General features: G+C 42.8%; 2 long non-coding RNA genes across 2 annotated transcripts; both read left to right on the top strand.

Annotated features, from left to right (window-relative positions):
* The first annotated feature begins 1,088 nt into the window (after positions 1 to 1,088).
* Positions 1,089 to 1,545, top strand: LOC116734548 (uncharacterized). Its single transcript, XR_004342240.1, has 2 exons — positions 1,089 to 1,217; positions 1,294 to 1,545. It is a non-coding gene; the product is annotated as an uncharacterized LOC116734548 (long non-coding RNA).
* A 4,102-nt stretch (positions 1,546 to 5,647) lies between these two features.
* On the top strand, positions 5,648 to 6,438 carry LOC116734549 (uncharacterized). The gene is made up of 2 exons (XR_004342241.1): positions 5,648 to 6,109; positions 6,186 to 6,438. It is a non-coding gene; the product is annotated as an uncharacterized LOC116734549 (long non-coding RNA).
* The last annotated feature ends 13,759 nt before the right edge of the window (positions 6,439 to 20,197 follow it).

Raw genomic sequence — 20,197 nt, forward strand, 5'->3', positions numbered from 1 at the left:
ACGGGCACGTGGAGGCCACACACAATACTGAGCCTCATTTTGACTTGTTTTAAGGACATTACATTAAAGTTGGATCAGCGTGTAGTGTTATTTCACTTTAATTTTGTCAGGATCTGTGTTTTTCTGTGTTTAGTTAGAGTTTTCTGTGTCCTTAAGTCTCTTCGTTGTCCTGTCCTCCCCTTGATTGTTCCCAGGTGTGTCTTGTCTCTGTGATTACCCTCCTGTGTATTTAACTCCACCTGTGTTCCTTGTTCCTCGTCGGGTCCTCGTCAATGTCTAGTCTAGCTGTCGTCAGTGTTTCCGTGTGCCTGCTGTTCGTTGTTTTGACTGGTTTTCATCATTAAATCATCATTTTCCATCATACCTGGGTCCGCTGCCTCTGCCTCACCACCTCACCTCACCACTTCATGACAAATTTTGTGTGTGGCTCCAAATCCAGGCCTCCATTGGTTAATAAATTTGATTTCCATTGATGATTTTTGTGTGATTTTGTTGTCAGCACATTCAACTTTGTACAGAACAAAGTATTCAATGAGAATATTTCTTTCATTCAGATCTAGGATGTGTTATTTGAGTGTTCCCTTTATTTTTTTGAGCAGTGTAGTCATACTCCATCAAAGTGCTTGTTTTTTAAATGTCATATTAAATTGGTTGTCTTGATGACGTGCTTCACCCCCGAGATATTTTTCCGTCCAAACTTCCCATCCTGTTCCTCATGACATTGTTTATATGCTGCAGCGTCCCTGTGCAGTGTGAATTAGAGAGGCAGATACGCTGCACAATGGCTTCTCTAGGCTGCAAAGTATGAGATACAGGTGATCAGTTTTTGTGATCGGCAACAGGAGACAATGAACGGCGATCACAGATCATACACATTTTCACGGAAATCGGCCAATTATGATCGGTGTAGGTTACTTACATGTAAGTACAGCAGTTACTACAGTACATGTTTTCATGCTGCCGTAGAGCTACTTTGTTTGCTTTGTACTATATAGGGCAGAGACTTTAACTTTATTTTATTTCAATCAATTTTATTTGTAAAATTGATTGAATTTAATAAAATTTATAAAATTTTATACAATTTACAAATTATTGTCACAGCTGCTGTTGTGCAGTGACCACTCGCACCTGATCGTCATCCTCCTGATCTCCAGCTGCTGCCATATAAGGACGGAACTCTCCCTGCACGGCGTCAGATTGTTGTGAAACCCTCAGCGGTAACACCTTCAGACCTGCTACTGATACTTGAGCTGACTGCCCAGAATCTAACCTGTCTGTCTGTCTCTCCCTCAGCGATCCCTCTCCTGTCCCTGATCCCTGACCCTCTCTGTTGGAAAAGGACCTCCTGGCTTCGACCCCCCCCCGGCCTGTCTGACCGGATACCCGTTTCGACCTGGGCTCTGGACCCGCGGGCTCGGATCCCCTGTTTGCCCGGCCCGAAGATCAGGGGCCGCCTGATCCTGAATTGATTCCCTGGTTCTGACCCTGGCCTGTCTGACTAAGAGTTTGTCGACCTCCCAATAAATACCTGGTTGTAATTTTCTGTTCAGTCCCTGTGTCCATCAGTGCCTGAGCCTGACAGAACAATCTGACCAAGTAAACTCATGGACCCGACTGAACAGCAACCCCCTGCCGCCCTGAGGGACGTCATAAGCCGACAAGGAGTCGTGCTAGGGCAAAGCGTTCATCGCCTCGCTGGGCTAGAAGCGGCCAGCCAATCTCTCCATCAGGAAGTCGCCCAGTTGGCCTCACAGGTAGAAAAACTCACCCTAGCGCTTTCCCCAAGTCCTGGACCGTCAGGCGCGTCAGCTGCTGTTGCTGCAGCGGCTCCTCCACCCGCCTCCTTTCCGGCCGAGCCTCCGGCTCCCCCCGCTCCGGCAAGTTCACGGGGTCCGTATGTTCCCGACCCCCCTCCATTCTCGGGTGAACTGTCGAAGTGCCGGGGTTTTCTGTTACAATGTCGGATGGTGTTTAATCAGCAACCTATGGCCTTTGCCTCCGATTTATCCAAGATATATTATGTCATGGGACTGCTGCGGGATCAGGCTTTAGCCTGGGCGCTAGCATTTGACTCCACTACACCGTTAACATCCCTTACCTTTAAACAGTTCACTGACGAATTAAGCACAGTGTTTGATCACCCTGATCATGTTGGGGACGCCTCCAAGCGCTTGCTCAAACTGCGCCAAGGCTCCCGTAGTGCAGCCGAGTTCTCAGTGGAGTTTCGCACACTGGCTGCAGACACAAAATGGAACGACGAGGCGCTCAAAGGAGTGTATTATCAAGCCTTAACTGAGGCCTTAAAGGACGGTCTGTCCGTCAGTGATGAGGCCAAGGACTTGAACTCACTAATTACAATGTCTATCCGTTTGGACAACAGGCTTCGTGAGCGACGCCGGGAGCGATCTGGCCAGTCCGCCTCAGCACTCCCTCGGCTGTTTCAGCCTGCGGTGGAACGCAGCAGCGCCACCCCTGTTTTTCCGCCGGCCCAGTCACCGGCTCCAGCGCCCCCTGACGACGAACCCATGCAAATAGGTAGAACGCACCTGACTGCCACAGAGAGGCAGAGGCGTCTTCAAACAGGAGACTGCCTCTATTGTGGTAAACCTGGGCACAGAATCTCCAGCTGCCCTGTACGGCCAAAAGACAAGGCTCATTAGAGGTGGGGACTCTAGTGAGCAGCACGGGCAATCCCCAACTCTCTACCAGCCGCCTGCTAATTGACATTAAGCTTTGCCACCAGTCAACCTCCCACTCATTAACGGCCTTAATTGATTCTGGAGCTGAGGATAACTTTATTGATGAAGACTTGTCTAAAAGACTCAACATCCCCACTGAACCCCTCAGCTCACCATTATCGGCTAAGGGTCTTAATGGTTCTCTCTTGTTTTCTGTCACATGTCAGACATCCCCTCTGTTGATGACATCAGGGAACCACAGGGAGGTTCTCAAATTTAAAGTAATCCCGTCCTCCAGTTTTCCCGTGGTGCTGGGGCATCCATGGCTGAGACTTCATAATCCCCATATTGATTGGGTCACAGGGAGGATAGTTAGTTGGAGTTTGTCCTGTTCTGATAACTGTCTTCGTGCTGCTCAGCCTGATTGTGGGAGTTTTTGTGACAGTCCGGATCCCCCCGACCTGTCATTGGTTCCTCCTGAGTATCATAACCTAGCTGCCGTTTTCAGTAAGTCCCGAGCCCTCTCGCTCCCCCCTCACCGACCATACGACTGCGCGATAGAGCTCCTGCCAGATGCTCCGCTGCCCAACAGTCGCTTGTTCAGTCTGTCCAGGCAGGAACAGGAGGCCATGGAGACCTATATCAACGACTCCATGGCCGCTGGTATCATCCGCCGCTCATCATCCCCACTAAGTGCCAGTTTCTTTTTTGTAGGAAAGAAAGATGGGACATTACGTCCATGCATCGACTATCGGGGGTTAAATAGGATCACTGTTAGGAATAAATACCCATTACCTCTTATGTCCACGGCTTTTGAACTGCTGCAGGGGGCAAGCATCTTCTCCAAATTGGATTTACGTAATGCCTATCATCTAGTCAGGATACGTGAGGGAGATGAATGGAAGACAGCTTTTAAAACATCCATAGGGCATTTTGAATACTTGGTGATGCCTTTTGGCCTAACTAATGCCCCTGCTGTCTTCCAAGCCTTTGTGAATGACGTTCTGAGGGATTTCTTGAATCATTTTGTGTTCGTTTATTTGGATGACATACTTATCTTCTCACAGACCGAGGAGGAGCATATCAGTCATGTTCGTCAGGTCCTCCAGAGGCTGCTGGAGAACAAACTGTTTGTTAAAGCTGAGAAATGCAGTTTTCATCTTTCCACCATTAACTTCCTGGGGTTTGTCATTGAGGTGGGACAGATCAGAGCTGATCCTGCCAAAACCAAAGCAGTGGTGGAGTGGCCAGAACCCACTACTCGTAAGCAACTCCAGCGCTTCCTGGGTTTTGCGAACTTCTATCGCAAGTTCATAAAGGACTACAGCGTTGTAGCTGAGCCTTTGACTCGCCTCACTTCAATTAAGCAGCCCTTTGCATGGCCACCGGAAGCAGCAGTGGCCTTTAAGAAAATTAAGCAACTGTTTTCCTCCCCACCAGTCCTCATTCACCCGGACCCTGAAAAACAGTTTGTTGTAGAAGTGGATGCATCGGCCACTGGTGTAGGGGCAGTTCTGTCCCAGCATTCTGGTTCTGCTCTCAGGCTACGTCCTTGTGCCTTTTTTTCCAGGAGACTCAGCCCTCCTGAACTCAACTACAGTGTGGGGGACAGGGAACTACTAGCTGTTAAACTGGCTCTGGAGGAGTGGCGCCACTGGCTGGAGGGGTCCACACAACCGTTTATAGTCTGGACCGATCACAAAAATCTATCTTACATTCAGTCCGCTAAAAGGTTAACTCCACGCCACGCCAGATGGTCTTTGTTTTTCTCAAGATTCAACTTTGTCTTAACTTACAGACCTGGCTCCAAGAACTGCAAACCCGATGCACTTTCTCGTCAATTTGAACCTGAGGCCCTGGAAGGAGCACCAGAAAGTGTCTTACCGGCTTCATGTGTGGTGGCAACTCTCTCCTGGGAAATCGAACAGTTGGTGAGGCAAGCTCAGCAGATACAACCCGTCCCAGTGGACTGTCCACCCAACCGTTTGTTTGTCCCAGAAAGTGTTCGTCCTAAGGTTCTCCAGTGGATCCCTGCGTCTAAGTTCGCCTGCCATCCTGGGGTCCATCGAACACTCACCTTATTGCAGAGTCATTTCTGGTGGTCATCAATGGCTCAGGACACCCGTCAGTATGTTTCCGCCTGCACCATTTGTAGTCAGGGTAAGTCCAGCAACAACCAACCCGCTGGTTACTTACGCCCTCTACCGCTCCCAGGTCGACCCTGGTCACACATTTCTATGGATTTTGTTACGGGGCTTCCCCCGTCTGAAGGGAACTCTGTTATTTTAACCATTGTTGACCGGTTTTCCAAGTCTGCCCATTTTGTAGCACTACCCAAGTTCCCCTCTGCCATGGAAACGGCCAATCTCCTGGTGTGCCATGTGGTTCGACTTCATGGCATACCTATGGACATTGTTACTGACCGGGGGCCTCAATTCACATCCAGGGTCTGGCATGCCTTTTGTCGAGCCTTAGGAGCCACGGCGAGTCTTTCATCGGGGTTCCACCCACAAACAAACGGCCAGACAGAGAGGGTTAACCAGGAATTGGAGGCAGCCCTGCGCTGTATTGTCGGTAGTGATCCTGCCTCTTGGTCTCGGTTTCTACCTTGGGTGGAGTACTCCCACAACTCCCTGACCAGTACAGCCACAGGTATGTCCCCATTTGAGGTGTCCTTGGGTTATCAGCCATCTCTGTTTCCCTCTCAGGAAACGGAACTCTCAGTACCATCTGTGCAGCATCACCTTCGCCGGTGTCATCGTTTGTGGCGACGGACCCGTGCGGCCCTCTCCCGGACAGCCGAACGCAATCGCCTCCTGGCCAATCGTCGCAGGACTCCCGCCCCCAGTTACCAACCGGGTCAGGAGGTTTGGTTGTCCACGAAGGACATACCTCTCAAGACGGACTGTAAGAAACTCTCACCTCGTTTTATTGGCCCGTTCGCCATTACTAGGATTATCAATCCAGTGACGGTCCGCCTTGCCCTGCCTCGAACTATGAAGATTCACCCCTCGTTCCACGTGTCCCGAATTAAACCTGTCGTCTCTAGTCCCCTTTGTCCCCCCGTCCCCTCGCCCCCTCCTCCGAGGATTGTTGACGGCGGCCCTGCTTACACTGTTCGCCGTCTCCTGGATGTGCGCCGTCGGGGGCGTGGTCTGCAGTTCCTGGTGGACTGGGAGGGGTATGGTCCTGAGGAGCGGAGCTGGGTGGCGCGTTCTGCTATCCTGGACCCCCAGCTTGTCCGGGACTTCTACCATCGTCGGGGAGGTCGTCGGTTGTCCTGAGGGGCGCCTTGAGGGGGGGGACCTGTCACAGCTGCTGTTGTGCAGTGACCACTCGCACCTGATCGTCATCCTCCTGAGCTCCAGCTGCTGCCATATAAGGACGGAACTCTCCCTGCACGGCGTCAGATTGTTGTGAAACCCTCAGCGGTAACACCTTCAGACCTGCTACTGATACTTGAGCTGACTGCCCAGAATCTAACCTGTCTGTCTGTCTCTCCCTCAGCGATCCCTCTCCTGTCCCTGATCCCTGACCCTCTCTGTTGGAAAAGGACCTCCTGGCTTCGACCCCCCCCCCGGCCTGTCTGACCGGATACCCGTTTCGACCTGGGCTCTGGACCCGCGGGCTCGGATCCCCTGTTTGCCCGGCCCGAAGATCAGGGGCCGCCTGATCCTGAATTGATTCCCTGGTTCTGACCCTGGCCTGTCTGACTAAGAGTTTGTCGACCTCCCAATAAATACCTGGTTGTAATTTTCTGTTCAGTCCCTGTGTCCATCAGTGCCTGAGCTTGACAATTATAAAATTTACAAATTTTATAAATGTATTTGATAAAATTTATAAAATTTCCAGCAGCTTGCTGGAGGCACATATGGAGAGGTGTTTCTGAGAGGTTGTTTTTCTTCCAATGAAGCCATTCTGTCCAAGGTCACAGCTGCAGCCAGAGCTGTGAGAAGACTGTCTTCATTGTTAAGATGATGGGAAGTCCCATGTTTACGTAACTGGTGAGTATTAAAAGTGATGTACTTTTTTGTCTTTTCTTCACTCTTGGACTAGCAGAGTCTCAATGGTAATTTCTTTTTTCTCACCCTTGCATAAAGTAATAATCAAAATGCATTTTGATTCGTTCTTGATTGACTCAGTGTTTCATCTCCAAATAAGATTAACTAATGACATGTGCTAAATTCGAATAATTAATTACATTGATTTTAACATCTTAAAAAACTTAACAACATCCGTCACATTTACTTTCACATAGTGTGTGCAAGTTGTACTAAAAAGAATTGGCCAATCACTGAAGCTATTCAAGCCTAAAATAGCATCTCAATGCTAAAGATGTTGCAGCAGCACAGACGACCCCAACATGAATGTCAGCTTCACAGTCCACGTTTTTAAAGAAGTTCCATTTAACGATCAGAGCTTCCTGAAACACTGGAAAGATAAATGGCTAGAATAACATTTTGGACCAGTCAGATGATTGAATAACAGATTAAAAGCAATAAATATCTTTATATTGAGTTCATATGTCTGTTAATTCATTAATTTAGCAGCAAAGAGAGTTTTTTTTTATCATTTAACTTTTTATTAGTATTTTTCACTTTTGTTTACATACACAATGTACATGAACACTTCACATTCAACATAACATAACATAAAACTTTAGCTTGGGAGCTATTCCTCTATTTGACCTTTGTCCCGTCTAGTTTGCCTGTTCTTTATTTTTGTCACTGTCTTTGGTCTTGAATGCTGTTCATTTCATCCACTTTTCTTCCATTTGTGTTTGTTGAAGTCTCAAACGATGTGTCAGTTTTTCCATTATGTAGATTTCTTCTATTATTCCAGTCCATTGTTCTTGACAAGGAGGGTCTGCCTTTCCCCATTTCCTCGTAATAGCTTTCTTGTTAGCTATTAACAATATCTTAATCAGATACTTGTCTTTTACACTTACTTTGATATTGTTGAAATTGCAAAGATATAGTACCACACTATTCATAGGAATATCATATCCCAGAATCTTCTTCACAGTTTCATGTACATTTTTCCAAAATTGAACAATTTTAGGACAGTACCAGAATATGTGAGAATGATCTGCGTTCATTGATCCACAATTCCGCCAACACCCCATGTTTGTGTCCTTATATCTATTCTTGACTTTAGGCGTGATGAAAAATCGTATTAGATTTTTCCATGTGAATTCCCTCCATATCCGCGAATTGGTGGATGTCTGATGTGTTTTCCACATATCCAACCAATCTTCATCTGAAATTGTCATGTTAAGCTCTGATTCCCACTTTTCTTTTATGTACTTAGTTGAATGTTTGTTCGTCAACAGTTTTTGATATAGAGTAGAGATTATTTTAATTTTTGTTCCACTGAATGAATTTATCACAATTTTAATCACCCCATTCACTTCCACAGAGGGATCCCACCTGATTTCTGTCTCTCAATTGCAGGGACCTGTAAAATTCATGCTTATCTAAATTATACTTCTCCTTCATTTTCTGAAAACTCTCCAGCTCCCCATCTTTCTGAAGGGTAAACCATCCTGTGACCCCTTTGCTTATCCATTGTTTGAACCCTTTATCATACATTGCTGGTTTGAAATCACTATCATATGCTACCCACCTGAGCATTTTCATTTCTTTCTTTATCCTGTTTTTTTAATGTTTTGAACCACAATTCCAGTGTAAACACTGTAATTAGATCCATGTATTTCTTGATCTTCTCATATCTATCTTCATCCTCAATAACACTTTGAATTGGGTATCCTCCAAACTCTTTCTCCATATCTTTCCACTTAGCTATGTAGTCTGGTGTGCACCAGCATATGACATGTCTTAGCTGAGCTGCACAGAAGTACTCCCTTAATTTTGGGAGACCCATACCCCCCTTGTCTTTTGGTAGCTGAAGAGTTTCATATTTCACTCTAGGTTTTTTGCCACCCCAAATGAATCTTGATATTATCTTGTCCCAGATCGCAAATTGTGTTTGAGGAACCTCTATTGGTAATGATTGGAATAGATATAGAAGTTTTGCTTGCACATTTATTTTAATAGTTTCAATTCTTGAGTTCAGATCCAAGGGCAAAGTAGTCCATCTATCTATATCTTTTTGTATCTCTTGGCTTATTTTATCGTAATTTGCTTTGTACAGTGTTGATAACCCTTTGGTAATGTTAACCCCTAGGTGTCATGTTGGATTTTAATTTCCTTGCCCACATGCAGGTGCGCACAGAAGAACAGACTTTACGTTTAAGAGGGTTGTTTTAATTCAGGCAGACGATTGTTAGAGAATCGAGACTGGAGGACGTCAGGAGGAAACGGGAGTCCAGGTAGGTTCGGGGGTCCCGGGCTGCAGCGGATTGGAACGGCTTGGAGGTGCCAACCAGCGAGACGCGCCTGACCGGTGATGTTCCAGGCTTGGCTCCGGGAAGCGGGATCAAGGTCTGAGAGGTAACAGAGAGGAAGAGGATAAAATGACTGGACAATACTTAACGTGGACTATGCAAGAACTTAGGGCTGAGTCTGACCAACAAGTGGTAACCATCGAGCGAAGACTGGTGGTTCCACCGCTTCTTAAGAAGCCTGCCGCTGGTTACCAGGATCCGATGCAGGTGCGTCAGGCTGTCAAACTCCTCCGCGTAGCTCGTCTCCGGAAAGAACCCTCACTCCAACCTGAATCCTGACACTAGGTATTTAATTTCCTTCATATTTCATTTGATGGGAAATGTTTCCTGAATTTCTTTCGATGGAATGTAATTGAGTGTTAGAATTTGTGTTTTGGTTACATTAATTTTATATCCTGAAAGACAACCATACTTTCCAAAGAGATTCATCAGCGCTGGTAGCGATTCATTTGGCTGTTCAAGGAAAGTTATTACATCGTCTGCAAAAAGCCCTATTTTGTGTTCCTCTCCATTTACTATAACTCCCTTAATTTTATCGTCTTGTCATACTGCCTGCGCCAGAGGCTCTATAAAGAGGGCGAACAGTGTAGGTGATAGACAGCACCCCTGTCTGGTTGATCTTTGTATGTTGAATTTGTCAGTCAGGCTTCCGTTTATTTTAATTCTCGCTGTGGGGTGATGATATAATGTCTTTATACACTGTATTGATTTATTACTGAATCCAAATCGTTCTAATGTTTTATATAGAAATTCCCAATTTACTAAATCAAATGCTTTTTCTGCATCAACACTTCCTAGTATGGTACATATAGTAGATCAAGCGTAGCTGAAGAAACAAATTTCTTCAGCTACGCTTGATCTACTATATGTAGAACTCTTCTAATATTATCATGTGTTTGACGTCCTCTCATAAATCCTGTTTGATCTTCCTCTATCAATTCTGTTACAAAGGTATTAATCTATTAGAAATAATGGTTGTGTATATCTTATAATCTACGTTTAACAATGAAATTGGTCTATAATTGCCACAGTGTTCCTTATCTTTTCCTTGTTTTGGGATGACTGAGATGATAGCTTCTCTCCATGATGGAGGTATTTTATTGTTATTGAGTGTCCAATTGAAAGAAGCTGTATGTACTGGCGTCAACTCTTCTCTAAACATCTTATACCACTCTGCCAGGTATCCATCACTGCCTGGCGATTTATTATTTTTTAATGTATTTATTGCCTGTTTCACTTCCTCTGTTGTGATTGCTGCTGTCAGTGTCTCATTTTGTAGTTTGCCAATTGTTGGTAAGTCTAATGCATTTAAAAAGGTTCTCATTTCCTCCTCATGTGCAAATTCAGGTTGTGTATACAGTTTCTCATAATATTCTCGAAAAATGCCCTCTATTTCCTCTGGATTATCCGTTAGTTCACCTGTGTGGGGGTTTCTAATTTCATATATTGCATTAAGTGTTTGTTGTTTGTGTATACGTTGTAAAAAAAGAGGATAATTTAATGCTAACTTTGGACAAAACGTTTGGCTCTTTCCTCTTTAATTTTCCCGGGATCCTCGACGAGTGGCGGCGTGCTCTAAAGTGAAAGCAACAACAAAGCGCGTTGACGTCACAGATCACAGAGTTTAATCTCATACAAAGCAATCAACAACAAAGCTGCAGAGGAACAGAGATATGCATTTTTCTCATAAAAATAAAGACAGACAAGGGGAAGACAGACAAACACAAAACAAAGACAAACAAAAAGCAAAGACGTCTTTGGAGAGAGAGCCAATGCAAAAAGGCAAAATGGTGGCCGCTCTCTGTATTTTCTCTCCTAACACGAAATCTTATACTGAAGAGGTGTTTCTCTATTTAATTTATGCAGTCAAGGCGTTCCTCCTGTTGACCAACTGGAAACTCCCTTAAGCAGTCAGAGAAACTTGGAACTCCCCCTGATCTACGCAAAGATCAAAGGACCATCTGCCTTTTACCGAGACAAAGAAGCAAACCGCTGCGCCCCGACCCCCTGTAGTTCCCTCGGTCATTCTGAGTACAGAACGACCTGAGATACAATCTCACAGATACCTGTGAAATCTAAAGTCTCTCGGCCCTGCCGGGAATGTTAATTTTATGGCTTCGCCTCACAGCGGGGAGCTCCTGTTTGTCTGAATGCCTGCTATTCTGGCTCAATCCCAAATGCTCAACAGAAAACTGTTCCAAATAAGAGTGCTGAATACACCTTTTAAGATTAACTGTATCAAGCATTAAAAATAATCATTTTTCCTTAACAACGTTTAGCTAACAGTTTAGTTGCCCTTGAACCTGCTTCATAGTAATTCTGCTTCAGAAATGCATTCCTTCTTTCAATCTCTCCTAGTAATATGTCATTTATTTTGGTTTTAACTGCCTTGGTTTCTTGGTAAACCTTTGAGTCTTTTGTTTCCTGATATTCCTGTTCTAATTCCCTAAGTCTCTCCGTATTTGCCCTGTATGTCTGTAGCTTAATTCTAACATGCGCAGTTTAAGCTATTGACTTTCCCCTGATGACTGCCTTCATGGCATCCCATAGTATTGTTGGGTCTACAGTTCCGTTATTATTTTCTTCAATATATTGTTTTATTTCTGTTTTTATTTTTTCTCTCCGTTGTTCACTATTCAATATTCCCACATTCAGTCTCCATATCGTATTTCTTTTCCTGTTACTTAGACATACCTTTACATAAATTGGATTATGGTCAGAAACATCTGCCGCCCCTATCCTGCATTCCTTCACTCTGTGTTTGTCATCAACCTTGATTAAAAAATAATCTATTCTTGAATGTACTCCGTGAGCAGCAGAGTAATGCGTAAAATCTTTTCCTAATGGATGTAGGCTTCTCCATACATCTGTCATTCCCATCTTTTCTAATGAGACATTTATACATTTTGCTAAATGCATTTTAGTTTTTTTGTGACTCATTGTGTCCATACTATGATTCAGAACTACATTTAAATCGCCTCTACAAATTAGAATTCCTTCTGTTTCTATCACTATTAAATCAAACAGGTTCTTGAAAAAGTTCTTGTTGCTCTCCGGGGGTGTGTATATACACTGCCTGGCCAAAAAAAAAGTCGCCACCTGGATTTGTATATTTTGGAGTACTTCATACTTTTCTCGAGTATGAACATTTTTGATGACTTTCACTTTTACTTCACTATATTTCCGAACTTAATTGCGTACTTTTACTCCGATACATTTTCAATGTGTGGTTTAGTTACTCGTTACAAAAAAGCGAGAGAGAGAAACGCAAGTGTTTTGATCCCACCTACTGAGTAGCAAGTAGGCTACCGAACAAAGTCCGTAGCCTACTTGCCTGGGCTTGTTCATCACCACCAATAGGATACACCTGTTTCGCTTCTCCCATTAAACACAAAGCAAGTCTCGCAATCAGCAGCAGCCACATGGAGGAGGAGATGGAGACCACAACGACTGCAACTACGTCGGACACGGCTCCAGGGGAACCACCAGCTGGTGATGAGAGCCCATGGCCTTATTTAAACACAATATACTCTTTCGTGGGTGTTAAAGATTTGTCGTACCGCATGCAGTGTATGTTATTCCTGCCCGAAGATGTGGAAATTCTATCTTACTCCCCGTCCAACTTGAAGAAACACATCGAGGTAACGTCTTATGAAATGGTTATAATCCTCCTGTTTCAGTAACTATAGCTTGGTCACTAGGCACTACTGTATTGTGAAATCTTGACCATAAATGAACTTTGTTTGGCATTGTTTCAGTTCCACATGTGGTGTATTTAGCTTAGGCTTAATGTTGACTGTAGCAGGCTACCTAGACTCCTCTGTTCAAGGGGGGACAGAAGCCATAGCGATAGCAATTTAGACTAAATTTAACGAATATAGGAAAGGCATGCAAGTTCAAAACCAGGTTTACAGATGCCAATAAGCTGCATTTCCCTCCCAATTCTTTTTTTCTTTTGCATAATGACCAGTTGTGTGCACCACCTACTGACTGTAGCATTGACTGATTCACTGTCAATGCTACAGTGTAGAGTAATCGTAACAGCTCTTTTTCTTCATGTTGGCCGCATTTTCTGTACTATTTATTTTTCTCATTTTCAGCACTGACCTTACTTGAAGGGAAAACTTAAGGCTTACAAAAACTTTGTATTTTCTGTCCTGGAGGGTATACCAAGAAGCTGGTTCAGTTGTAAAGCAGGTTAAGTTAACCTTGTGCTATAGGTAAAGCACCTAATTTTCTTAACTAAATGATGCCTGCAGGTATATCTATTAGCAGGTTTAATTTTGCCTGCACTTGTGTAAAGGAAGAAATATTTGTTAAAACTTTGAACAAAACGTTTGGCTCGTATCTTCCTTAAAAGCCGGGTCATCTCGGCGAGCAGCAGGGCAGCTGTAAAGCGAAACTACAACAAGGCGTGTTGACGTCACAGATCACAGAGTTTAATTCATACAAAGCAACGCATGAATCAGTTAACAAAGCTGCAGAGGTACAGAGATATACATTTTATCACAAAATAACAACAGACAAGGGGAAACAGACACACACGAAACACAGAGACAGACAAAGGCGCCCACGTGGAGAAAAAATGGAAAAAACTCTCTCTCGGCGTGCTGACCTGGAATTTTAAACTAAAGAGGTGTTTCCCTATTTAATATATGCAAAGAAGGCGTTCTCTTGTTCAACCAATCAGAGACCTGTTTCGGCCCCCCAGAGAACCCCGGAAACTCCCCTCCTTACAGCTCAGCTTCGAAGGTGATCTGTTCTCTATCAAGCCAAACCGGAGGGAAACCCCTTAATCCTGTGCGTACCACGCACGAATGTCCCCAGCACCGAAGTCCTGATATAAATCTCGCCGACTCCCCTGGAGTTTCTTCCTCCCACATTCCAGCTGCCGTTTCCATGGAGATGCTAATTTTATGGCTTTTGTGTGCTCTTAAACAGACAGTGGAAGGCGTCTGCTTGTCTCCTTCGGGCCTCTCTCGAAGGGTCACACAAAGCCTGTTTTTCAAATAAGAGTGCTTAATATACCTTTACACATGTTGTAAGATTAAGTGTATTTTTAGCACTAAAATAATCATTTTCCTTAACACTTGGTTGGGTACATTATTTTAAGTGTATTTGACAAGTTTACCAAAATATAAAAAATGTCATTCAAACTGCATTTGCTTTGTTTTACTTTTTACGTGTACTTTTCATTACATTACTTGAGTACATCCATTTTTACAGTAATTTCCATACTTAAGTACAAGAAGTTTCAGATACTTTAAGACTTTAACTCAAGTAACATTTCAGTCAGTGACTTGGACTGTTACCAAAGTCATATTTTGGAGAGGTACTTATACTTTTACTTGACTCTGAGATTTCAGTACTTTATACAACACTGGTCTGTTTAAGAAGGGTCAAATCATTGGCATGCATCAAGCAGAGAAAACATCTAAGGAGATTGCAGAAACTACTAGAATTGGGTTAAGAACTGTCCAACGCATCATTAAAAACTCGAAGGATGGTGGGGAACCATCGTCTTCCAGGAAGAAATGTGGTCGGAAAAAAATCCTGAATGATCGTGATTGGCGATTACTTAAACGTTTGGTCAAATCAAATCGAAGAAAAACAACAGCAGAACTCAGGAGTATGTTTAATTGTGAACGCAAAAGCATTTCCACACGCACAATGCGAAGGGAACTCAAGGGGTTGGGATTGAACAGCTGTGTAGCCGTAAGAAAACCTCTAATCAGTAAGGCTAACCAGAAAAAAAGGCTTCAGTTTGCTAGGGAGCATAAAGATTGGACTCTGGAGGAATGGAAGAGGGTCATGTGGTCTGATGAGTCCAGATTTACCCTGTTCCAGAGTGATGGGCGCATCAGGGTAAGAAGAGAGGCAGGTGAAGTGATGCACCCATCATGCCTAGTGCCTACTGTACAAGCCTGTGGGGGCAGTGCTATGATCTGGGGTTGCTGCAGTTGGTCAGGTCTAGGTTCAGCAACATTGTGTGCCCAAAGAATGAGGTCAGCTGACTACCTGAATATACTGAATGACCAGGTTATTCCATCAATGGATTTTGTCTTCCCAAATGGAACGGGCATATTCCAAGATGACAATGCCAGGATTCATCGGGCTCACATTGTGAAAGAGTGGTTCAGGGAGCATGAGACATCTTTTTCACACATGGATTGGCCACCACAGAGTCCAGACCTTAACCCCATTGAGAATCTTTGGGATGTGCTGGAGAAGGCTTTGCGCAGTGGTCAGACTCTCCCATCATCAATACAAGATCTTGGTGAAAGATTAATGCAACACTGGATGGAAATAAATCTTGTGACACTGCAGAAGCTTATTGAAACAATGCCACAGCGAATGCGGGCTGTAATCAAAGCTAAAGGCGGTCCAACAAAATATTAGAGAGTGTGACCATTTTTTGGTGGCGACTTTTCTTTTGGCCAGGCAGTGTATAAGCGTTCCAGCCAGTTCAAATAAACTATTGAAGCCCAAAATACCAGGGTGTTTATGTCCATGATGGGAGTATTTAAAATAGTGACCTGAACTGCAAACAGACTCAGCTGAATAGCTTGGAAGGCATTGCTGTCCTAATTGATCCCATTGTCTTCTCGTTCAAGGACAGTCCGGTTCAGGGTATGGACCTGGAATCAGACTATATCAGAGAGGTGAGTCTGCTCTTCTGCGTTCCTCACCATCATGGAGCAGCAGCAGGGTTTGTTTATCTCCTGCCATACAGCTCCGTGGCCCTGGCACAGCTTCACAGCCTTTTGGAAGCAACCCCACCATCCCAGCATCCCTGGGCTGTGCTGAACTTTTGACCCCCTCTGTTGTAGAGACATGTGTCACCGCCATTTAATCCTACAATCCTTTTTCCCTTTAAATTTATTATAATAAAGAAAAATCATTCTGCTGGGAGATTGTTACAACCTGGATCCCGCTTCTGCTGTAAAGACAGTTGAGCATTTAAGAAAGAAGAGAGAATCTCGGCTGCTGAGAATCAGGTTCAATGTTAAGCATCTACACTTGCCATCTGTTGTATCAGCTTCATATTGTCTGTGTGTAAAGTAAACCTGTTTCAGCATGTAAAGCTGTGAGAACAGGCAGAGCTAAACGCACCAGAGCGAGTGACCAACTAATCCCCTGAACACATGGTGCGGTGACCACTCTAGGTTTAATTGATTCCTAAAAATGAGGTCTGAGTCTATGAGGGAAAGGAAAAGGTTGGAGTTCCAGCAGCAGGCAAGCTTTCCAGGTGCTGCGCGTTTCAATTCACAACCACAAAATATGAAAGTACTGCCTCTGCACTGATCAGGAGTGTGTTCACGTGCATCACAGTCCTGACTACTGATGCTTTCAACTAGTGACTTTCAGACAGAGGCGATGTTTGACTTTCTCCCTCTCCTTCTTTGAGGTCCCATCATATATTTATGGAATCTTTTTTTGGAGGGATTGAGAGGCAGAGAAAGAGATCATGATGTTTCCTGACAGGCCTGTCTTGTGTACCAAACTTCCCTCCTTCCTTTTTGCATCCACACATCCTTCCTGGATCAGCTGTCAAGTTTTCTCTAATCGATATCTCAATTTGTAAACATCTGAAACATTTCAGTTTCATGCTGTGACATTCTCTCAGCAGATGAAACCAGAAGCTACAAACGAAAGCTTCGCAGCGTTATACTTGCGCTCAGCCTTGATGTTTTTGTGCGTGCAGATGGAAAGATTTGTATGTCTCTTAGCAACTGCTTGCATGTGTTTAAGATTTTTTCTCGTTGCCTTTAATTTATTCATTCACTGTTAACTTACAAGTAAATTATTAAATCATTACTTGAGAAATTAGTTAATTACTTAAAGTTAAAATGAACTAATTGTTATTTGTAATTAATATTTCTTCTATTTATTTGTAGGTTTTCAATCTACTCTTTGACTACTCTGTGACCTGCTCATGTGACCACATGCTTGTTCATATGCTGCCAATGAGATTCATCTAAAGAAAAGATAAATAAAAGATGTCACTGAGATGAGTTGTTCCTGCGTCTCTTTGAAGGAAGAAAGCCTTTTCAAGTTTGGGCAAAAGCTGAGGTGACTTAGGAGAGCAAAAAACTTGACAGTTACAAATAACTGAGTTTATATGTGAAAAAGATTTTTGTGTTTTTCTTTGACTTTACAGTATCAGAGAATATCCTAGTTTTAATTTAGTAAATGTACCCTTGTATATTACCTTGTAAATGGAGAATTGTAATTTTTCACACAAATTTGTGATTTTAAATGTGATATCCAGTGTTTGGGGGGGATAAATGTGTGATTGTCAGATAATTAAATCATTCTACAGTTGAATTTCTTCTAAGTGTTTATTAAACATATTAAAGTAGATACATGTGGTGCAGAAAATAGTCTATAATTGAAAGATCCTCTTGTACATAGAAGTTTATTGGATTGATACATGGGTGAGCATATTTAAATATTCTTAGTGGGGAAAACAAAATAGAATAGGAATAGAATATTCTAATTTGATGTATGATCATTATCTTACAAAGCCACTCATACTTCTTTATATTTAATTTGTAATATACATGTTTGTATAAATACACAAACACAGAATAATACAACTATTTTATAGAGAAACAAAGATGGTTCAATAATAGTGAATAATATATATTAGGCTATGCATACTCACATACTGCATATATATCTATATACATTCTTCTTTTTTTAATGTTTTCCAGCTGGACAGTTCTATCTTACGAGAGTTTCAGCAGCTGGATTCATCCGTGCTGTGCAGTGAATCTTTAGGAAACCTTCAAAGCAAAAATGGGAGATTTGGGGCGTTATCTTACTTTTGATAGTGAAAGAATTACTTATAAATAATAGTCTTTTCCACTTGTGTAAACTGGTGAATGTTATAAAATTCACAATTTTAACAATATATTTATAATATTTATATAATATTGTTTTATTTCTAAGGTGGGCTCTTGTGTCAGATAATCTCAATCAATGTTAGGGAATAATTAAAACGTTTTCATAGATTTACAAAATCTCGGTTAGCCTTCATAGTTGGGGCTGAACCCCGGTATTAGACCAAGCATTAGCTAATATTAGCTGACATTTCACCGGTGGACATAAACACAGTAATATTCTAGTAAGAAGATATAAACAATAACATGTCCATCTTACTTGTGAAAAGTTATCCCGGGAACCCTCGTATCAATAGTCCGTCAATGTTGCGCATATCTGCTTATGGGTGCAGATCTGGGTGCATAAACATGTGTGATACTATGCAGCATTTCTTAACAGGTGAAAGAAATCTGGCTCAATCAGCATAAAAACGAGCGAGTGAAATTCCAAGAGTCGGAAGCCATGAAGTTACAAAACACTTGACAGTAAATTTGAACAAAAATATCCCTCAGTGCTGAGGCATCTTCTGCTGGTTATGGTTTAGCCAATTAGGAGGGACCACTGCTCTCCTGCAGTGTTGTCTCGGACTCGACCGCATTTGGTCTCGGTCTTGTCTCGGTCTCCGGCGCTGAGAACTCGGGATTTTATTTCAAGACCAGTCAAGACCACAACTGTGGAAATGTCACAGCATACTGTCCAGTTTATTTCCAGTTTAAAATTTACCACAAGGGCCAAGGTAGTCAGTGTTTTTTCATGGAAACACTTGAAAAGATTTAAACAAAAACAGAGCAATATTTCATCATTTGATATAATAAGTGAGTCAAAGAGTCACTTGCATCTCTAGAAATACAGGTTGCAGATCTCTTTCAGATGGAGAGCATGATCCTTTCTCCATACAGCAGCTAAAAGTGCAGCAGGATAATTTTTAATTCATTGTTAAAGTAAAATTGTGAAGGTTTAAAAAAATCCACCACTGTATTAACATAAGACATTTATTTAATATATATTCTTCGGTGTCCCATTGGCCCCCAACTAAAACAGCCCAGGGGCTGCAGGCAGGGATTTGAGTTTTCCCTTTCACGGCTGTATCTTTACGAGAGGTTTTGCTCCTAAGGACTGTGGAGTATGGGGTAGAGGATGTTTTAAAAAGACGCGGGTTGATAGCAGCTTACTGCGGCTGAGTAGTATCTGTCTCTAGGCAACCACAACAGCGACGGTCAGTAGCGTTCTGCGGGTCCTTTAGCTCCCGCCACCACAATTTAGCTGACCTTAATATATCTTGTGTTTTATTTTGGTCATTATTGTTACACTTAGTGTTGATATGTGTGTGATAGGCATGTCTATGGGACATTTACAGAAATACGGAACAAATCGCATCCCGTATCGGTTCAATTCGGGACGCAACATTTAACAGCCAAATACGGGACGATTCCATATTTCACAGGACGGGTGGCGACCATATATTCACTGAAAAATTAACATTGGTCAGTGGGGACATGCTCATTTGGCCATAAACCCATAACACTTTTCAAAACATAATTTAAAATATATATATATTTGTATGTTATATTACCAAGACACATGGATATTTCCATTTATTGATTTTCTCAAAAAATGTGATTTGCATTATATGAAAATCTGAGATAAACCTGTGAGACACAAAATGCACCGAATTCAAAGTATTAAACTCAATCTGTTTGGGGGGAAACCTGTGCAAAGTTCTTTGTGTTTTGCTGGTTTGCTGCCCTTATTCTCATACACTTCTACAGCTTTGCACAGCTGCAGCAGGTTTCCTTTGCTGTTAGTGCTCATGTTGCTTTTAAAGGCGACTCAGAAAAACAGGTTACGAGGTGTTAACAGATTAAACAGTTTTAACTGCTGAAAAAAAGTGACAGAAGGCATATGGAAAGTGCCGAAGCTCCTACTGTATCAAATCGATATAGGAATAACCGAGAGTTGGCCACTTTAAGGTATTAACAACAAACAGCTTCCAGTCCAGGGGGAGGGCACAGCTGACCTTGTGGGCAGGAAATGCCCACCTACACCCACCCATGCCGCTGGGCCTGCTTCGCTTGCTTATGATTCTCTGCTTACACATCTACAGCTACTGTTATTTTTACTTAATTAAAATGTATTAAATTAATTAAATACTATAAATAAATACAACTGACAGAAATTGGTGGATTATTCTTATATTTAATGGTGCTGGAATGGATTTTTTGTTTCT

The sequence above is a fragment of the Xiphophorus hellerii genome, chromosome 15 (assembly GCF_003331165.1).
Source record: "Xiphophorus hellerii strain 12219 chromosome 15, Xiphophorus_hellerii-4.1, whole genome shotgun sequence".
In the NCBI taxonomy this organism is placed as follows: domain Eukaryota; kingdom Metazoa; phylum Chordata; class Actinopteri; order Cyprinodontiformes; family Poeciliidae; genus Xiphophorus; species Xiphophorus hellerii.